The sequence below is a fragment of the Rutidosis leptorrhynchoides genome, chromosome 2, assembly GCF_046630445.1.
Source record: "Rutidosis leptorrhynchoides isolate AG116_Rl617_1_P2 chromosome 2, CSIRO_AGI_Rlap_v1, whole genome shotgun sequence".
Lineage (NCBI taxonomy): Eukaryota > Viridiplantae > Streptophyta > Magnoliopsida > Asterales > Asteraceae > Rutidosis > Rutidosis leptorrhynchoides.
Window position 1 is genome coordinate 561,045,830 of NC_092334.1, and position 21,283 is coordinate 561,067,112.

Sequence of the window (21,283 nt, forward strand, 5' to 3'; positions counted from 1 at the left end):
CGTGAAGCGTGCGTGCTTCAAGCACGTAGAAGCAAGTAGCGTGCAACCATTTTTCTTGTTTTTAATTAGTCCATTTTCCTTTTCTAATTATTTTTATCCCGTTTTTCACCCAACTTTTAATCAGATTTTAACACATCACCCAACACGTCACTCAACACTCCACCCCATTATTTACTAGTTTACTAGCACGCTCATCAAGCATCACACCTCCACCCAGCAACACGCCAAAACATCCATCATTGTTAAAAATGGTTTAACCGAGAATCTTCCCACCTCCAAAAACATATCTCGCTTGTACGTCTCATAACTGTTTGTTTAATTGGTTTATAAATACGAGTAATATTAAATTTACTTATTTAATATGTCATCTATATTCTACTCGTGAGAAAGGATTTGGTGTGTATAGTTTCTAATTGTGTGATCCATATATATACTCGGTATTTGTTAGTAAGATTTGGGGGAATCAATTAAACAAGTTTGTACGTGGAGTTCAATTTGTATGTGTACCAAGTCTTTAGGTAGAGAATCATGTATTCTTAGTTGTTATTAAGTTGTTACTTTTTTTTAGAACGGCAATTTTGACATCGAATCTTTTCATTTGTCACCTATGCACCCGTTAGAAAGAAACTCCTCGCATCCATCGCGCAAAGCGTCCCCGGAATGCTTTAGGTTAACTGCTTGACCCGCACAAAGTGAATGATACCAGAGGCACAACCTTGGAGTTATTTTTACCATATATATGGAGCATGTACGTTATCAATAAAAGTGTGACATAAAATTTTTGTATTACTTTCGTTTGTGTCATCATTTTTTATTTATGCTATGTTGTTTTGTTTCATAACTTCAAGTTTTAGAGGTGAAAAGATTCTCAGTTACAAGATTAGGGGAACCTATTGATGGAAAGTTGATGCTTACTACTAGGTGTGATTAAATTCCTCAGAGCAACTTAATCGAGAAAGTTAAACTTGTTAAAGGTGTTGAAAATTTATTTGTTTGTGATAAAAAAACTAACCGGTGATATAAAAAACATGTAGAACCTGTAAGCAATGTTTGGTTTCTTGGGCGGTGTAAAATTCTTTGAACAAGTTTGTCATAAGGGAAAGAGGTCATTCTTAGATTGAATAATACAGGGAGCGTGAAAAAAGGAACAGAGTTATTGTTGATTAATCAAGGAAAACACACGTTGGCTATGGAACTTCAAACCGAGATGACTGTTGATGTGGCCAATATTAAAGTTCTCGCAGTTGCGAGATTCATCATCCAACATGAAATAAGTTTTATTTGGCTACGTTAAACAAGGCGTTTGAATAGATGACAAAATACCATCCGTACCTTTTACAATGTTGATGAAATGATGGGCTAAAAATTGATCTTACTATTTTTTTTAAAATGAGTATGTTCTTTCTTAAATAATATATAGAAATGTGTTTAAATTAGAAACTTCTGCTTTTAAAGTTTTGTGTGAACATTTAAACCACACATTTAATTTAGAAACTTTTAACAGAAAAAAATGAGAAATGTGTAATGGTAACAATAGTTACTTGATTTTTTAGATCATTCGGTTCATACGACGGTTTCAAATTAATAACTTGTTTCCGAATTCTCAAATGCATCCAGATTCTCCAACGACCAACTTGTTTCCGATTTTAAATTCATAGGTTTTGCACATATGTATTTCAAATAACTAGAGTGTGTGCTTTACAATATGTAATTAGAAATAATGAGTCTAATAAATAAAAGAATTTCAGTTACTTTCATATGCTTTCATCCTTACAATTGTTTATAACTAGAATGATTTCAGACCGCGCGATGCGGCGGAACATTTTAACGTCTTTTATGAAAATAATATTCAGCGAGAACTGAGAGAGAAAAATTGCGAACAAAAGGAAAAAAAATGAGGCAAAAAGAACTCGAACCCAGCTCTTTTCCTTTATCAATTCATGAACTTACCACTTGCTCTAGCCATTCACTTGATATAGTTAACTAGATTTGTTTATTATATATATACAATATACAAAATTTATCCAAAAGTTGTTTTCTAAAAAAAACTCCGTTTCGAATATAATTAGTTGCGTTTTTTCATAAAATTATTTTGAGTTAAATAGTGATGACGTAGAAACCTAAATCGCAGCGGAAAAAAAGATAAATCCCGTTAAAAAATTTGGTGAATTTTATTTAATGAATACGTAATATATTTAATTTGATAGTTTAAATTTCAGACCCATAGTTACCTGATGAATTATAATTTTTACCCTTAAATATTTATAATTTTTATCCTCTAACTAAATGTCACTTGACCCAAAATTCCCATAGCCAAAGCTACAACTCTTACAACCTAAAAAGACCATATTTTTTGTGACAATTAGTAGATATGGATATGGAAATGGAAATAGCTTATAAATTGTAGGTGTATAATGTCTATACATCATTTGTATCCAACAATAAGCAGGGGCAATTTTATGAAGGGATAACCGGGGGCAGCCGCCTCCAGCGGATTTGCAATTTTCAGTGTAAAATTTTTGAATTTTTCGACTTTGTCCTCGGTGGTTTTTTTTTTTTTTTTTTTTTTTGCCCCAAAACTTAAATATTTTGCCTCAAAACCTTCAAATTTTGCTAAAAAATCTTCAAATATTACCAAAAAAACTTCAAATTTTGCCTACAAACCTTCAAATTTTGCTCACAAATCTTCAAATTTTGTCCCAAAACCTCCATAATTTGCTTAAACACCTCCATTTTTTGCTCAAAAAAATTGCTACGGTTTTTTTTTCTTTTTCTTGCTCTCGGTGAAAAAAATCCTGGTACCGCCACTGCCAATAAGTATCATTTGCATCATGAAAAATTTAACTTTGAAAAATAAACACAATTAATAACGAACGACAAAGAACGAAAGATAAGTTGTTTGTTTCTTACTTTCTTTTTACCAATACATAGTGGAATAATGGTATATTAATTCATTTTAGATGAAAGATATCAAGAAATTATAACAACTGTTTGGATGCTTACATCCAGAAATTTAATTGTCTTGAAATTTGGATGCATCATTAGTCATATTGTTTTTTGTATAAACGATTTCTGTACTTGCATAATTAAAATGGAATGAGATGCACTAACAACACACTGTATCTTCAACAATGAAATATGGGATGCATCTTTACCGGTATATGTTTTTGAAATCAAGTATACGAAATAGAGGCCATGAAATCAGCAAGGCTTAAATTTCTGTTAATTTGAGATTACTATCTTACCCTTTGTAAAAGGTTGGGTGTTGTTGGGACTTCATCACAGGTTGGGTGTGGGGCAGATGTGCAGTTGAGAACCGAGAAAGAATTGGGTATTGTGTACTCGGACACGAATTTAGAAGATGGTCCAATCGCGTGTTCGTGTTATGGTATATCGTACGAGAAAGATGTCTTAGCGCGTGGAGATTTGCTCGTGATCATAAAGTTTCATTTCAAGGCATCAGTGGTACAGAGGCTAACCACTAAACGAAAAAGTCCCCGATGTTTTTGTGCCTCTCGAAAATGATTTGAATGACGAGCCGGTTTTTAATCTTAAGAGCGGATCACTTGCTTCGATATATCATCTGAAGGCTTTTGTAATTCTTGGTAACGGTTTGTGAAAGGTAAAGCGAAGAATGACAATGGAGCGAGCTCGAGCTTTAAAGCTTCAAAGTTGGATAGGTCAAGTTCGTTAAGGTTGCTAGATAATGAACAGGATTTGGTAGCGGGTTGGGCGATTCAAAGCATGTTTGCGAATGGTAACGGGTCGATGATGATGATGATCGTGGGGTTTTCCTTCGGCTTCTCTTATCGGGGACGAGTCTTCAAATGTCATTTCCTTTAGGTTCGAGAGAGCGAGAAAAAAGTTAGGACGCGATTTTAATGACCCGTCCTAATCCATCTGGACGAATACATTACATTTGGTTACATCGCGAGGTAATTGACCTCTATATGATACATTTTACAAATATTGCATTCGTTTTTAAAAGACAAACTTTCATTACATCGAAAGTTGACGGCATGCATACCATTTCATAGTATATTCAATTATAATAGACTTAATAATAATCTTGATGAACTCAACGACTCTAATGCAACGTCTTTTGAAATATGTCATGAATGACTCCAAGTAATATCGCTAAAATGAGCAAATACACAGTGAAAGATTTCTTTCATACCTGAGAATAAACATGCTTTAAAGTGTCAACCAAAAGGTTGGTGAGTTCATTAGTTTATCATAATCAATCATTTCCAATAATATAATAGACCACCAGATTTTTATTTCCATTCTTCATAAACATAATCTCATAGCAGACATTTCGCACGGCATAGAGATAAAAATCATTCATATGGATTGAACACCTGATAACCGACCTTAACAGGATGCATATAGAATATCCCCATCATTTCGGGACTCTCATCGGACATGATACATGGAAGTACTAAATCAGTTCAAATTCTCTTACTGGGGCTTGTTAGTGCCCATAGATCTATCTTTAGGATTCGCGTCAATTAGGGGTCATTTCCCTAATTCTTAGGCTACCAAGCTATAAAGGGGCATATTCGGTTCGATAATCCAACCATAGAATGTAGTTTTGATTACTTGTGTCTATTTCGTAAAACAATTATAAAAGCAGCGCATGTATTCTCAGTCCCAAAAAATATATATATTGCAAAAGCATTTAAAAAGGGAGCAAATGAAACTCACAATACTGTATTTTGTAGTAAAAATACATATGACGGCATTGAACAACTGAACAATGTAGGGTTGGCCTCGGATTCACGAACCTATATCATTCATATATGTATTAAAACATATAACAAGTTCATATATTAATAATATTAATATACTTGTTATATTTAATGATTCATATGTCATGTTTAATAAATAACTTAGATATATTTATTTTTATATATCTTGAATAATTAATTAATACTTATTAAAAATTTAATAATAGAGTTAGGTTATCTGTTTTAATTATGGTTTTATATATCTAAAAGTTATCTTAATAATAATAATGATACTAATAATAATATTAAAAATGATAATAATAATAATGATAATACTAATTATTATTAATGGTAGTGTTAGTAATAATAATATTGATAATAATAATAATAATAATAATAATAATAATAATAATAATAATAATAATAATAATAAAATAATAATAATAATAATAATAATAATAATAATAATAATAATTAATAGCTCATTTAATCTTAATTTTTACTTAAGCTTAATTATATTACTTAAATAATAACTTAATTATAATACTTTTACTTCATAACATTCTTCATAATATCCTAATATCTTAAGATTTTAACGGTTTTATGTCTGTACGTACATATATACAAATACTCTGTTTATAAATTTTCATGACCATAGTTATGTTATTCATATCCTAATCAATATAAAATTTATAGTTATATACATACTTACTTACTCAATATCATATGACTTTAGTTCATAAACTTTTAATACTTAATATTATCGATAATCTTATTTGTAACTATAGTCATAATAATAATAGTAAATGATCTAACTGATAAAAATTTTAATAACAACAATACCTATAAGGATATTAATAATAATAATGATATTATTAATGATTATACTTATGTTAATAATAATAATAATAGTCATAATCCTAATAATAATAATAATAATAATAATAATAATAATAATAATAATAATAATAATAATAATAATAATAATAATAATAATACATGTGTTAGTAATAATAATAATAATAATAAAGTTCATAATACCTAATAATAATAATAATGCTATTGATAATAATACTAATACTTAATAATAATAATTCTAATAATAATAATAATAATAATAATAATAATAATAATAATAATAATAATAATAATAATAATAATAATAATAATAATAATAATAACCATAACAATAATAATAATAATTATAACAACAACAACAACAACAACAAAAACAACAACAACAACAACAAAAACAACAACAACAACAACAACAACAACAATAATAATAATAATAATAATAATAATAATAATAATAATAATAATAATAATAATAATAATAATAATAATAATAATAATAATAATGATTTAAAAAAAATGTAAAACTACCTTTAGAAGCTTTTATAAAAAGATTGCCCCGAATAATAATAATAGTGATTACATGTTCAAATCTTCGAATAAGATAGTTATACATATATGAATCGAATGATGTTATGAACATCATTACTACCTCAAGTTTAGTAGGTAAACCTACTGGAAATGAATAAAAAAATAACTTGAGCTTCAAAGGATCTTTGATGGCTTAGAAGTTCTTGAAATAGAATCATGACACAAAAACAAGTTCAAGTAAGATTATTACTCGAATTAAGATAGTTATAGTTATAGAAATTGAATCAAAGCTTGAATATGAATATTACCTTGATTTAGAAAGATAACCTACTGTAAATAACAAAGGTTTCTTGATCTTGGATGATTGCTTGGAATGGATTAGGAAACTTAGAAGTAAACTTGTAAACTTGGAAGTGTTCTTGATGTGTTCTTGAGTAATTGTTTTTATGATGATTATAGGTAATAACCAAAGCTTGTATTTGATGATTTTTGCTGGAAAAAATAGTAACTTAGACGTTCATGGAAGAGTGTGTGTGTTTTGAGAGAGAATTGGGAAGAAAATTGGAAGTGAAATGGAGTAGGTGGTGAGTGGTGAAGGTGAGTGGGGTTAAAAGGAGTTCTTGTTTTTGTTTCCTTGCTCATAAGTCATGCTAGTTGTCTAATTGTTGGTTCCACATATTTGTTGACTATCTAGGGCTGCTAAGAGTTGAATTATTATGTGTATATACCAATAGTATATACGTCTAGGAGTTGGATATTGTACGAGTACGAATACGGTTGCATACGAGTAGAATTGTTGATGAAATTGAACGAGAATGTAATTGTAAGCATTTTTGTTAAATAGAAGTACTTTGATATGTGTCTTGAAGTCTTCCAAAAGTGTATTATTATAACATAATAATACACAACATAATACACTACATGTATATACATTTAACTGAGTCGTTAAGTCATCGTTAGTCGTTCCATGTAAGTGTTGTTTTGAAACCTTTAAGTTAACGATCTTGTTAAATGTTGTTAACCCATTGTTTATAATATCTAATGAGATGTTAAATTATTACATTAACATGATATTATGATGTATTAATATATCTTAATATGATATATATACATTTAAATGTCGTTACAACGATAATCGTTACATATATGACTCGTTTCGAAATCCTTAAGTTAGTAGTCTTGTTTTTACATATGTAGTTCATTGTTAATACACTTAATGATATGTTTACTTATCATTTATCATATTTAAACATAGTGTAACAATATCTTAGTATGATTTATATGTATTTAGTAAGACGTTGTTATAACGATAATCGTTATATATATCGTTTCGAGTTTCTTAATTCAATAAACTCATTTTTATGTATATCACTCATTGTTAACATACCTAGTGAGATACTTACTTATCATAATTTCATGTTAACCATATATATGTCTATATATATAACATCATGTAGTTTTTACGAATTTGTAACGTTCGTGAATCGTCGGTCAATTTGGGTGGTCAATTGTCTATATGAAACCTATTTCAATTAATCAAGTCTTAACAAGTTTGATTGCTTAACATGTTGGAAATATTTAATCATGTAAATATCAATTTCATTTAATATATATAAACATGGAAAAGTTCGGGTCACTACAGTACCTACCCGTTAAATAAATTTCGTCCCGAAATTTTAAGCTGTTGAAGGTGTTGACGAATCTTTTGGAAATAAGTGCGGGTATTTCTTCTTCATCTGGTGTTCACGCTCCCAGTTGAACTCGGGTCCTCTACGAACATTCCATCGAACCTTAACAATTGGTATCTTGTTTTGCTTAAGTCTTTTAACCTCACGATCCATTATTTTGACGGGTTCTTCGATGAATTGAAATTTTTCAGTGATTTAAATTTCGTCTAATGGAATAGTGAGATCTTCTTTAGCAAAATATTTCTTCAAATTCGAGACATGGAAAGTGTTATGTACAGCCGCGAGTTGTTGTGGTAACTCAAGTCGGTAAGCTACTGGTCCGACACGATCAATAATCTTGAATGGTCCAATGTACCTTGGATTTAGTTCCCCCATTTACCAAATCGAACAACGCCTTTCCAAGGTGAAACCTTAAGCATGATCATCTCTCCAACTTCAAATTCTATGTCGTTTCTTTTAATGTCCGCGTAACTCATTTGTCGACTTTGGGCGGTTTTCAACCGTTGTTGAATTTGGATGATCTTCTCGGTAGTTTCTTGAATTATCTCCGGACCCGTAATCTGTCTATCCCCCACTTCACTCCAACAAATCGGAGACCTACACTTTCTACCATAAAGTGCTTCAAACGGCGTCTCAATGCTTGAATGGTAGCTGTTGTTGTAGGAAAATTCTGCTAACGGTAGGTGTCGATCCCAACTATTTCCAAAACAGATAACACATGCTCATAGCATGTCTTCAAGGGTCTGTATCATCCTTTCACTTTGCCCATCAGTTTGTAGATGATAAGCAGTACTCATGTCTAGACGAGTCCCCAATGCTTGTTGCAATGTCTGCCAAAATCTTGAAACAAATCTGCCATCCCTATCTGAGATAATAGAGATTGGTATTTCATGTCTGGAGACAAATTCCTTCAAGTATAATCGTGCCAACTTCTCCATTTTATCATCTTCTCTCATTGGCAGAAAGTGTGCTGACTTGGTAAGACGATCGACTATTACCCAAATTGTATCATAACCACTTGCGGTCCTTGGCAATTTAGTAATGAAATCCATGGTAATGTTTTCCCATTTCCATTCCGGGATATCAGGTTGTTGAAGTAGACCTAATGGTTTCTGATGTTCAGCTTTGACCTTAGAAAACGTCAAACATTCTCCTACGTATTTAGCAATATCGGCTTTCATACCCGGCCACCAAAAGTGTTTTTTGAGATCTTTGTACATCTTCCCCGCTCCGGGATGTATTGAATATCTGGTTTTATGTGCTTCCTTAAGTACCTTTTCTCTCACATCTCCAAACTTTGGTACCCAAATTCTTTCAGCCCTATACCGGGTTCCGTCTTCCCGAATATTAAGATGTTTCTCCGATCCTTTGGGTATTTCATTCTTCAACTTTCCTTCTTTTACAACTCCCTGCTGCGCCTCCTTTATTTGAGTAGTAAGGTTAGTACGAATAATTATATTCATAGCTTTTACCCGCATAGGTTCTCTGTCCTTTCTACTCAAAGTGTCGGCTACCACATTCGCCTTTCCCGGGTGGTAACGAATCTCAAAGTCATAATCATTCAACAATTCAATCTACCTACGCTGCCTCATGTTCAGTTGTTTCTGATTAAATATGTGTTGGAGACTTTTGTGATCGGTATATATAATACTTTTGACCCCATATAAGTAGTGCCTCCAAGTCTTTAATGCAAAAACAACAGCGCCTAATTCCAAATCGTGTGTCGTATAATTTTGCTCGTGAATCTTCAATTGTCTAGACGCATAAGCAATTACTTTCGTTCATTGCATTAATACACAATCAAGACCTTGCTTTGAGGCGTCAAAATATATCACAAAATCATCATTCCCTTCAGGCAATGACAATATAGGTGCCGTAGTTAACTTTTTCTTCAACAATTGAAACGCTTTCTCCTGCTCATCCTTCCATTCAAATTTCTTCCCTTTATGTGTTAATGCAGTCAAGGGTTTTGCTATTTTGGAAAAATCTTGGATGAATCTTCTGTAGTAACCAGCCAATCCTAAAAATTGACGTATATGCTTCGGAGTTTTCGGGGTTTCCCACTTTTCGAAGGTTTCGATCTTTGCCGGATCTACCTGAATACCTTCTTTGTTTACTATGTGACCGAGGAATTGAACTTCTTCCCACCAAAATGCACACTTTGAAAATTTGGCGTACAGTTTTTCTTTCCTCAACAACTCTAGCACTTTTCTCAAATGTTCTTGGTACTCTTAATCATTCTTTGAGTAAATAAGTATGTCATCGATAAAAATAATGACAAACTTGTCAAGGTATGTGAAATGTCCCGTTCTTATTGATTAAAAACGTTCCATATTAATTGATTTCGTTGCGAGGTTTTGACCTCTATATGAGACGTTTTTCAAAGACTGCATTCATTTTAAAATAAACCATAACCTTTATTTCATCAATAAAGGTTTAAAAAGCTTTACGTAGATTATCAAATAATGATAATCTAAAATATCCTGTTTACACACGACCATTACATAATGGTTTACAATACAAATATGTTACAACAAAATAAGTTTCTTGAATGCAGTTTTTACACAATATCATACAAACATGGACTCCAAATCTCGTCCTTATTTAAGTATGCGACAGCGGAAGCTCTTAATAATCACCTGAGAATAAACTTGCTTAAAAGGTCAACAAAAATGTTGGTGAGTTATAGGTTTAACCTATATATATCAAATCATAATAATAGACCACAAGATTTCATATTTCAATACACATCCCATACATAGAGATAAAAGTCATTCATATGGTGAACACCTGGTAACCGACATTAACAAGATGCATATATAAGAATATCCCCATCATTCCGGGACACCCTTCGGATATGATATAAATTTCGAAGTACTAAAGCATCCGATACTTTGGATGGGGCTTGTTGGGCCCGATAGATCTATCTTTAGGATTCGCGTCAATTAGGGTGTCTGTTCCCTAATTCTTAGATTACCAGACTTAATAAAAAGGGGCATATTCGATTTCGATAATTCAACCATAGAATGTAGTTTCACGTACTTGTGTCTATTTTGTAAATCATTTATAAAACCTGCATGTATTCTCATCCCAAAAATATTAGATTTTAAAAGTGGGACTATAACTCACTTTCACAGATTTTTACTTCTTCGGGAAGTAAGACTTGGCCACTGGTTGATTCACGAACCTATAACAATATATACATATATATCAAAGTATGTTCAAAATATATTTACAACACTTTTAATATATTTTGATGTTTTAAGTTTATTAAGTCAGCTATCCTCGTTAGTAACCTACAACTAGTTGTCCACAATTAGATGTACAGAAATAAATCGATAAATATTATCTTGAATCAATCCACGACCCAGTGTAAACGTATCTCAGTATTGATCACAACTCAAACTATATATATTTTGGAATCAACCTCAACCCTGTATAGCTAACTCCAACATTCACATATAGAGTGTCTATATAGATGTGTCGACATGATAGGTCGAAACATTGTATACGTGTCTATGGTATCTCAAGATTACATAATATACAATACAAATTGATTAAGTTATGGTTGGAATAGATTTGTTACCAATTTTCACGTAGCTAAAATGAGAAAAATTATCCAATCTTGTTTTACCCATAACTTCTTCATTTTAAATCCGTTTTGAGTGAATCAAATTGCTATGGTTTCATATTGAACTCTATTTTATGAATCTAAACAGAAAAAGTATAGGTTTATAGTCAGAAAAATAAGTTACAAGTCATTTTTGTAAAGGTAGTCATTTCAGTCGAAAGAACGACGTCTAGATGACCATTTTAGAAAACATACTTCCACTTTGAGTTTAACCATAATTTTTGGATATAGTTTCATGTTCATAATAAAAATCATTTTCTCAGAATAACAACTTTTAAATCAAAGTTTATCATAGTTTTTAATTAACTAACCCAAAACAGCCCGCGGTGTTACTACGACGGCGTAAATCCGGTTTTACGGTGTTTTTCGTGTTTTCAGGTTTTAAATCATTAAGTTAGCATATCATATATATATAGAACATGTGTTTAGTTGATTTTAAAAGTCAAGTTAGAAGGATTAACTTTTGTTTGCGAACAAGTTTAGAATTAACTAAACTATGTTCTAGTGATTACAAGTTTAAACCTTCGAATAAGATAGCTTTATATGTATGAATCGAATGATGTTATGAACATCATTACTACCTTAAGTTCCTTGGATAAACCTACTAGAAAATAGAAAAATGGATCTAGCTTCAACGGATCCTTGGATGGCTCGAAGTTCTTGAAGCAGAATCATGACACGAAAACAAGTTCAAGTAAGATCATCACTTGAAATAAGATTGTTATAGTTATAGAAATTGAATCAAAGTTTGAATATGATTATTACCTTGTATTAGAATGATAACCTACTGTAAGAAACAAAGATTTCTTGAGGTTGGATGATCACCTTACAAGATTGGAAGTGAGCTAGCAAACTTGAAAGTATTCTTGATTTTATGTAACTAGAACTTGTAAAATATATGAAGAACACTTAGAACTTGAAGATAGAACTTGAGAGAGATCAATTAGACGAAGAAAATTGAAGAATGAAAGTGTTTGTAGGTGTTTTTGGTCGTTGGTGTATGGATTAGATATAAAGGATATGTAATTTTGTTTTCATGTAAATAAGTCATGAATGATTACTCATATTTTTGTAATTTTATGAGATATTTCATGCTAGTTTCCAAATGATGGTTCCCACATGTGTTAGGTGACTCACATGGGCTGCTAAGAGCTGATCATTGGAGTGTATATACCAATAGTACATACATCTAAAAGCTGTGTATTGTACGAGTACGAATACGGGTGCATACGAGTAGAATTGTTGATGAAACTGAACGAGGATGTAATTGTAAGCATTTTTGTTAAGTAGAAGTATTTTGATAAGTGTCTTGAAGTCTTTCAAAAGTGTATGAATACATATTAAAACACTACATGTATATACATTTTAACTGAGTCGTTAAGTCATCGTTAGTCGTTACATGTAAATGTTGTTTTGAAACCTTTAGGTTAACGATCTTGTTGAATGTTGTTAACCCATTGTTTATTATAACAAATGAGATGTTAAATTATTATATTATCATGATATTATGATATATAATATATCTTAGTATGATGTATATACAGTTAAATGTCGTTACAACGATAATCGTTACATATATGTCTCGTTTCGAAATCATTAAGTTAGTAGTCTTATTTTTACATATGTATTTCATTGTTAATACACTTAATAATATATTTACTTATCATTTAAAATAATTAACCAAGTGTATCAATATCTTAATATGATTCATATGTACCTAGTAAGACGTTGTTATAACGATAATCGTTATATATATCGTTTTCGAGTTTCTTAAATTAATAGTCTCATTTTTATGTATATAACTCATTGTTAAAATACCTAATGAGATACATACTTATAATAAAAACATGTTAACTATATATATAACCATATATATGTCATCGTATAGTTTTTACAAGTTTTAACGTTCGTGAATCACCGGTCAACTTGGGTGGTCAATTGTCTATATGAAACATATTTCAATTAATCAAGTCTTAACAAGTTTGATTGCTTAACTTGTTGGAAACATTTAATCATGTAAATATCAATCTCAATTAATATATATAAACATGGAAAAGTTCGGGTCACTACAGTACCTAACCGTTAAATAAATTTCGTCCCGAAATTTTAAGCTGTTGAAGGTGTTGACGAATCTTCTGGAAATAGATGCGGGTATTTCTTCTTCATCTGATCTTCACGCTCCCAGGTGAACTTGGGTCCTCTACGAGCATTACATCGAACCTTAACAATTGGTATCTTGTTTTGCTTAAGTCTTTTAACCTCACGATCCATTATTTCGACGGGTTCTTTGATGAATTGAAGTTTTTCGTTGATTTGGATTTCATCTAACGGAATAGTGAGATCTTCTTTAGCAAAACATTTCTTCAAATTCGAGACGTGGAAAGTGTTATGTACAGCCGCGAGTTGTTGAGGTAAATCAAGTCGGTAAGCTACTGGTCAGACACGATCAATAATCTTGAATGGTCCAATATACCTTGGATTTAATTTCCCTCGTTTACCAAATCGAACAACGCCTTTCTAAGGTGCAACTTTAAGCATGACCATCTCTCCAATTTCAAATTCTATATCTTTTCTTTTAATGTCAGCGTAGCTCTTTTGTCGACTTTGGGCGGTTTTCAACCGTTGTTGAATTTGGATGATCTTTTCGGTAGTTTCTTGTATAATCTCCGGACCCGTAATCTGTCTATCCCCCACTTCACTCCAAAAAATCGGATACCTGCACTTTCTACCATAAAGTGCTTCAAACGGCGCCATCTCAATGCTTGAATGGTAGCTGTTGTTGTAGGAAAATTCTGCTAACGGTAGATGTCGATCCCAACTGTTTCCGAAATCAATAACACATGCTCGTAGCATGTCTTCAAGCGTTTGTATCGTCCTTTCGCTCTGCTCATTAGTTTGTGGATGATAGGCAGTACTCATGTCTAGACGAGTTCCTAATGCTTGTTGTAATGTCTGCCAGAATCTTGAAATAAATCTGCCATCCCTATCAGAGATAATAGAGATTGGTATTCCATGTCTGGAGACGACTTCCTTCAAATACAGTCGTGCTAACTTCTCCATCTTGTCATCTTCTCTTATTGGCAGGAAGTGTGCTGATTTGGTGAGACGATCAACTATTACCCAAATAGTATCAAAACCACTTGCAGTCCTTGGCAATTTAGTGATGAAATCCATGGTAATGTTTTCCCATTTCCATTCCGGGATTTCGGGTTGTTGAAGTAGACCTGATGGTTTCTGATGCTCAGCTTTGACCTTAGAACACGTCAAACATTCTCCTACGTATTTAGCAACATCGGCTTTCATACCCGGCCACCAAAAATGTTTCTTGAGATCCTTGTACATCTTCCCCGTTCCAGGATGTATTGAGTATCTGGTTTTATGAGCTTCTCTAAGTACCATTTCTCTCATATCTCCAAATTTTGGTACCCAAATCCTTTCAGCCCTATACCGGGTTCCGTCTTCCTGAATATTAAGATGCTTCTCCGATCCTTTGGGTATTTCATCCTTTAAATTTCCCTCTTTTAAAACTCCTTGTTGCGCCTCCTTTATTTGAGTAGTAAGGTTATTATGAATCATTATATTCATAGATTTTACTCGAATGGGTTCTCTGTCCTTCCTGCTCAAGGCATCGGCTACCACATTTGCCTTCCACGGGTGGTAACGAATCTCAAAGTCGTAATCATTCAACAATTCAATCCACCTACGCTGCCTCATATTCAGTTGTTTCTGATTAAATATGTGTTGAAGACTTTTGTGGTCGGTATATATAATACTTTTGACCCCATATAAGTAGTGCCTCCAAGTCTTTAATGCAAAAACAACCGCTCCTAATTCCAAATCATGCGTCGTATAATTTTGTTCGTGAATCTTCAATTGTCTAGACGCATAAGCAATCACCTTCGTTCGTTGCATTAATACACAACCGAGACCTTGCTTTGATGCGTCACAATAAATCACAAAATCATCATTCCCTTCAGGCAATGACAATATAGGTGCCGTAGTTAGCTTTTTCTTCAATAACTGAAACGCTTTCTCTTGTTCATCATTCCATTCAAATTTCTTCCCTTTATGCGTTAATGCAGTCAAGGGTTTTGCTATTCTGGAAAAGTCTTGGATGAACCTTCTGTAGTAACCAGCTAGTCCTAAAAACTGGCATATGTGTTTCGAAGTTTTCGGGGTTTCCCACTTTTCAACAGTTTCTATCTTTGCCGGATCCACCTTAATACCTTCTTTGTTCACTATGTGACCGAGGAATTGAACTTCTTCCAACCAAAATGCACACTTTGAAAACTTAGCGTACAATTCTTCCTTCCTCAATACTTCTAACACCTTTCTCAAATGTTCACCGTGTTCTTGGTCATTCTTTGAGTAAATAAGTATGTCATCAATGAAAACAATGACAAACTTGTCAAGGTATGGTCCACACACTCGGTTCATAAGGTCCATGAACACAGCTGGTGCATTAGTTAAACCAAACGGCATGACCATAAACTCGTAATGACCGTAACGTGTTCTGAAAGCAGTCTTTGGAATATCATCTTCTTTCACCCGCATTTGATGATACCCGGAACGTAAGTCAATCTTTGAATAAACAGACGAGCCTTGTAGTTGATCAAATAGGTCGTCGATTCTCGGTAGTGGGTAGCGGTTCTTGATGGTAAGTTTGTTCAACTCTCGGTAGTCGATACACAACCTGAATGTACCATCTTTCTTCTTGACAAACAAAACAGGAGCTCCCCACGGTGATGTGCTTGGTCGAATGAAACCACGCTCTAAAAGTTCTTGTAATTGGCTTTGCAGTTCTTTCATCTCGCTGGGTGCGAGTCTGTAAGGAGCACGAGCTATTGGTGCAGCTCCTGGTACAAGATCTATTTGAAATTCAACAGATCGATGTGGGGGTAATCCCGGTAATTCTTTCGGAAATACATCGGGAAATTCTTTTGCAATGGGAACATCATTGATGCTCTTTTCTTTAGTTTGTACTTTCTCGACGTGTGCTAGAACAGCATAGCAACCTTTTCTTATTAGTTTTTGTGCCTTCAAATTACTAATAAGATGTAGCTTCGTGTTGCCCTTTTCTCCGTACACCATTAAGGGTTTTCCTTTTTCTCGTATAATGCGAATTGCATTTTTGTAACAGACGATCTCTACTTTCACTTCTTTCAACCAGTCCATACCGATTATCACATCAAAACTCCCTAACTCTACTGGTATCAAATCAATCTTAAATGTTTCGCTAACCAGTTTAATTTCTCGATTCTGACATATATTATCTGCTGAAATTAATTTACCATTTGCTAATTCGAGTAAAAATTTACTATCCAAAGGCGTCAATGGACAACTTAATTTAGCACAAAAATCTCTACTCATATAGCTTCTATCCACACCCGAATCAAATAAAACGTAAGCAGATTTATTGTCAATAAGAAACGTACTCGTAACAAGCTCCGGGTCTTCCTGTGCCTCTGCCGCATTAATATTGAAAACTCTTCCGCGGCCTTGTCCATTCGTGTTCTCCTGGTTCGGGCAATTTCTAATAATGTGGCCCGGTTTTCCACATTTATAACAAACTACATTGGCATAACTTGCTCCGACACTACTTGCTCCGCCATTACTCGTTCCGACACCATTTGTTCCTTTCGTTCTATTAACCCCTGGTCCGTAGACCTCACACTTTGCCGCGCTATGACCATTTCTTTTACACTTGTTGCAAAATTTGGTGCAGAACCCCGAGTGATACTTTTCACACCTTTGGCATAGCTGCTTCTGATTGTTGTTGTTGTTGCGGTTATTATTGTTGTTGTGATGATTGTTGTAGTTGTTGTTGTTGTTGTTGTTGTTGTTGGGCCGTTTGTTGTAGTTGTGATTGATATTGCGATTGTTGGGATAATTGTTGCGATTATTGTTGTAATTGCTGTTGTTGTTGTGTTGGTGATTCTTATCACCGTTTTCCTCCCACTTTCTTTTGACTTGCTTCACATTGGCCTCTTCAGCAGTCTGTTCTTTAATTCTTTCTTCAATCTGGTTCACTAGTTTGTGAGCCATTCTACATGCCTGTTGTATGGAGGCGGGCTCGTGTGAACTTATATCTTCTTGGATTCTTTCCGGTAATCCTTTCACAAACGCGTCGATCTTCTCTTCCTCATCTTCGAATGCTCCCGAACACAATAGATACAATTCTGTGAATCGTCTTTCGTACGTGGTAATATCAAATCCTTGGGTTCGTAACCCTCTAAGTTCTGTCTTGAGCTTATTGACCTCGGTTCTGGGACGGTACTTTTCGTTCATCAAGTGCTTGAATGCTGACCACGGTAGTGCGTACGCATCGTCTTGTCCCACTTGCTCTAGATAGGTATTCCACCATGTTAACGCAGAACTTGTGAAGGTATGCGTAGCGTACTTCACTTTGTCCTCTTCAGTACACTTACTTATGGCAAACACCGATTCAACCTTCTCGGTCCACCGTTTCAATCCGATCGGTCCTTCGGTTCCATCAAATTCCAAAGGTTTGCAGGCAGTGAATTCTTTATAGGTACATCCTACACGATTTCCTGTACTGCTAGATCCAAGGTTATTGTTGGTATGTAGCGCAGCCTGTACTGCGGCTATGTTTGAAGCTAGAAAAGTACGGAATTCCTCTTTATTCATATTCACGGTGTGTCGAGTAGTCGGTGCCATTTCCTTCAAAATAGTCAAATGGAACAAGTTAATCATACAGAATATTAAGAGTAGTTAATAGTATTTCGTAGCATAATATGAACTCATTTATAAAAGCTTTTTCTTCATATTAGCGTTTTATAAGTTTAAATTCGGGTAGTACCTACCCGTTAAGTTCATACTTAGTAGCTAATATACAATTCAACTACTACAATTCTATATGAAAAACTGATTATAATAATATTTCGCGTTCAAACTTTTATACAATATTTTACAAACTTACAATACCGCTTATTTTACATAAAGCATGAAATATAGCACACAATAACTTTGATACAAGATAGTTGTGAGTATAATTCTAGCTAGTACACAAGTCGTTCAGCAAAGGCAATAAAGACACGTAATTCATACTTCCAGAAACAAGTCATGCATTCTGGTTTTACTAGGATTACTTCCCATCCTTGGTTTTGTGGAACATAACCGTTATGGCCGTTGATAAGACAGCGTGTTGTAACGTCGTCAAAGGGACGAGGGTTACGTAATGTCCAACAATCCCGTAACAATCTAAAAACCTCATTTCTTACCCCAATTACCGACTCCGTCACTTGTGGAAACGTTTTGTTTAATAGTTGTAGCCCGATGTTCTTGTTCTTACTTTGGTGAGAAGCGAACATTACTAATCCGTAAGCATAACATGCTTCTTTATGTTGCATGTTAGCCGCTTTTTCTAAATCACGAAGTCCAATATTCGGATATATTGAGTCAAAATAATTTCTTAACCCGTTGCGTAAAATAGCATTTGGGTTCTCCGCAATATATGCGTCAAAGTAAACACATCGTAACTTATGGGTTTCCCAATGTGATATCCCCCATCTTTCAAACGAAAGTCTCTTATAAACCAAGACATTCTTGGAACGTTCTTCGAATGTCTTACAAACTGATCTCGCCTTAAATAGTTGTGCCGAGGAATTCTGACCGACTCTAGACAAGATTTCATCAATCATGTCTCCGGGTAGGTCTCTTAAAATATTGGGTTGTCTATCCATTTTGTGTTTTTATACTGTAAAATAGACAAGAGTTAGATTCATAAAAAAAATACTTATTAATACAAGCAATTTTTACATATATCATAAAGCATAAGCACACTATATTACATATATTACACCACACGAATACAACTATCTTATTCCGACTCGCTCGTTTCTTCTTATTCGGTTTTGGTTCGTTTTGCCAAGTTTCTAGGGATATATGATGTTCCCCTAATACGAGCCGTCGTTGTCCACATTGATTTAGAAAAACCTGGTGGTTTAGAGGTTCCCGGGTCATTGTTACAACTTAAGAACTTCGGGGGTTGACGATACATATAAAGTTCATCGGGGTTGGAATTAGATTTCTCTATTTTTATGCCCTTTCCCTTATTATTTTCTTTTACCTTTTTAAATTCAGTTGGGGTAATTTCTATAACATCATCGGAATTCTCGTCGGAATTCGATTCATCGGAGAATTGGTAATCCTCCCAATATTTTGCTTCCTTGGCGGAAACACCATTGACCATAATTAACCTTGGTCGATTGGTTGATGATTCTCTTTTACTTAACCGTTTTATTATTTCCCCCACCGGTTCTATTTCTTTTTCCGGTTCCGATTCTTCTTCCGGTTCCGATTCTTCTTCCGGTTCTGACTCTTCTTCCGGTTCCTCTTCGGGAACTTGTGAATCAGTCCACGAATCATTCCAATTTACATTTGATTCTTCATTATTATTAGGTGAGTCAATGGGACTTGTTCTAGAGGTAGACATCTATCACATAATATCAAACACGTTAAGAGATTAATATATCACATAATATTCATATGTTAAAAATATATAGTTTCCAACAAAAATGTTAAGCAATCATTTTTAAAGAAAACACGGTCGAAGTCCAGACTCACTAATGCATCCTAACAAACTCGATAAGACATACTAATGCAAATTTTCTGGTTCTCTAAGACCAACGCTCGGATACCAACTGAAATGTCCCGTTCTTATTGATTAAAAACGTTCCATATTAATTGATTTCGTTGCGAGGTTTTGACCTCTATATGAGACGTTTTTCAAAGACTGCATTCATTTTAAAACAAACCATAACCTTTATTTCATCAATAAAGGTTTAAAAAGCTTTACGTAGATTATCAAATAATGATAATCTAAAATATCATGTTTACACACGACCATTACATAATGGTTTACAATACAAATATGTTACAACAAAATAAGTTTCTTGAATGCAGTTTTTACACAATATCATACAAACATGGACTCCAAATCTCGTCCTTATTTAAGTATGCGATAGCGGAAGCTCTTAATAATCACCTGAGAATAAACATGCTTAAAACGTCAACAAAAATGTTGGTGAGTTATAGGTTTAACCTATATATATATCAAATCATAATAATAGACCACAAGATTTCATATTTCAATACACATCCCATACATAGAGATAAAAGTCATTCATATGGTGAACACCTGGTAACCGACATTAACAAGATGCATATATAAGAATATCCCCATCATTTCGGGACACCCTTCGGATATGATATAAATTTCGAAGTACTAAAGCATTCGGTACTTTGGATGGGGCTTGTTGGGCCCGATAGATCTATCTTTAGGATTCGCGTCAATTAGGGTGTCTGTTCCCTAATTCTTAGATTACCAGACTTAATAAAAAGGGGCATATTCGATTTCGATAATTCAACCATAGAATGTAGTTTCACGTACTTGTGTCTATTTTGTAAATCATTTATAAAACCTGCATGTATTCTCATCCCAAAAATATTAGATTTTAAAAGTGGGACTATAACTCACTTTCACAGATTTTTACTTCGTCGGGAAGTAAGACTTGGCCACTGGTTGATTCACGAACCTATAACAATATATACATATATATCAAAGTATGTTCAAAATATATTTACAACACTTTTAATATATTTTGATGTTTTAAGTTTATTAAGTCAGCTGTCCTCGTTAGTAACCTACAACTAGTTGTCCACAATTAGATGTACAGAAATAAATCGATAAATATTATCTTGAATCAATCCACGACCCAGTGTAAACGTATCTCAGTATTGATCACAACTCAAACTATATATATTTTGGAATCAACCTCAACCCTGTATAGCTAACTCCAACATTCACATATAGAGTGTCTATGGTT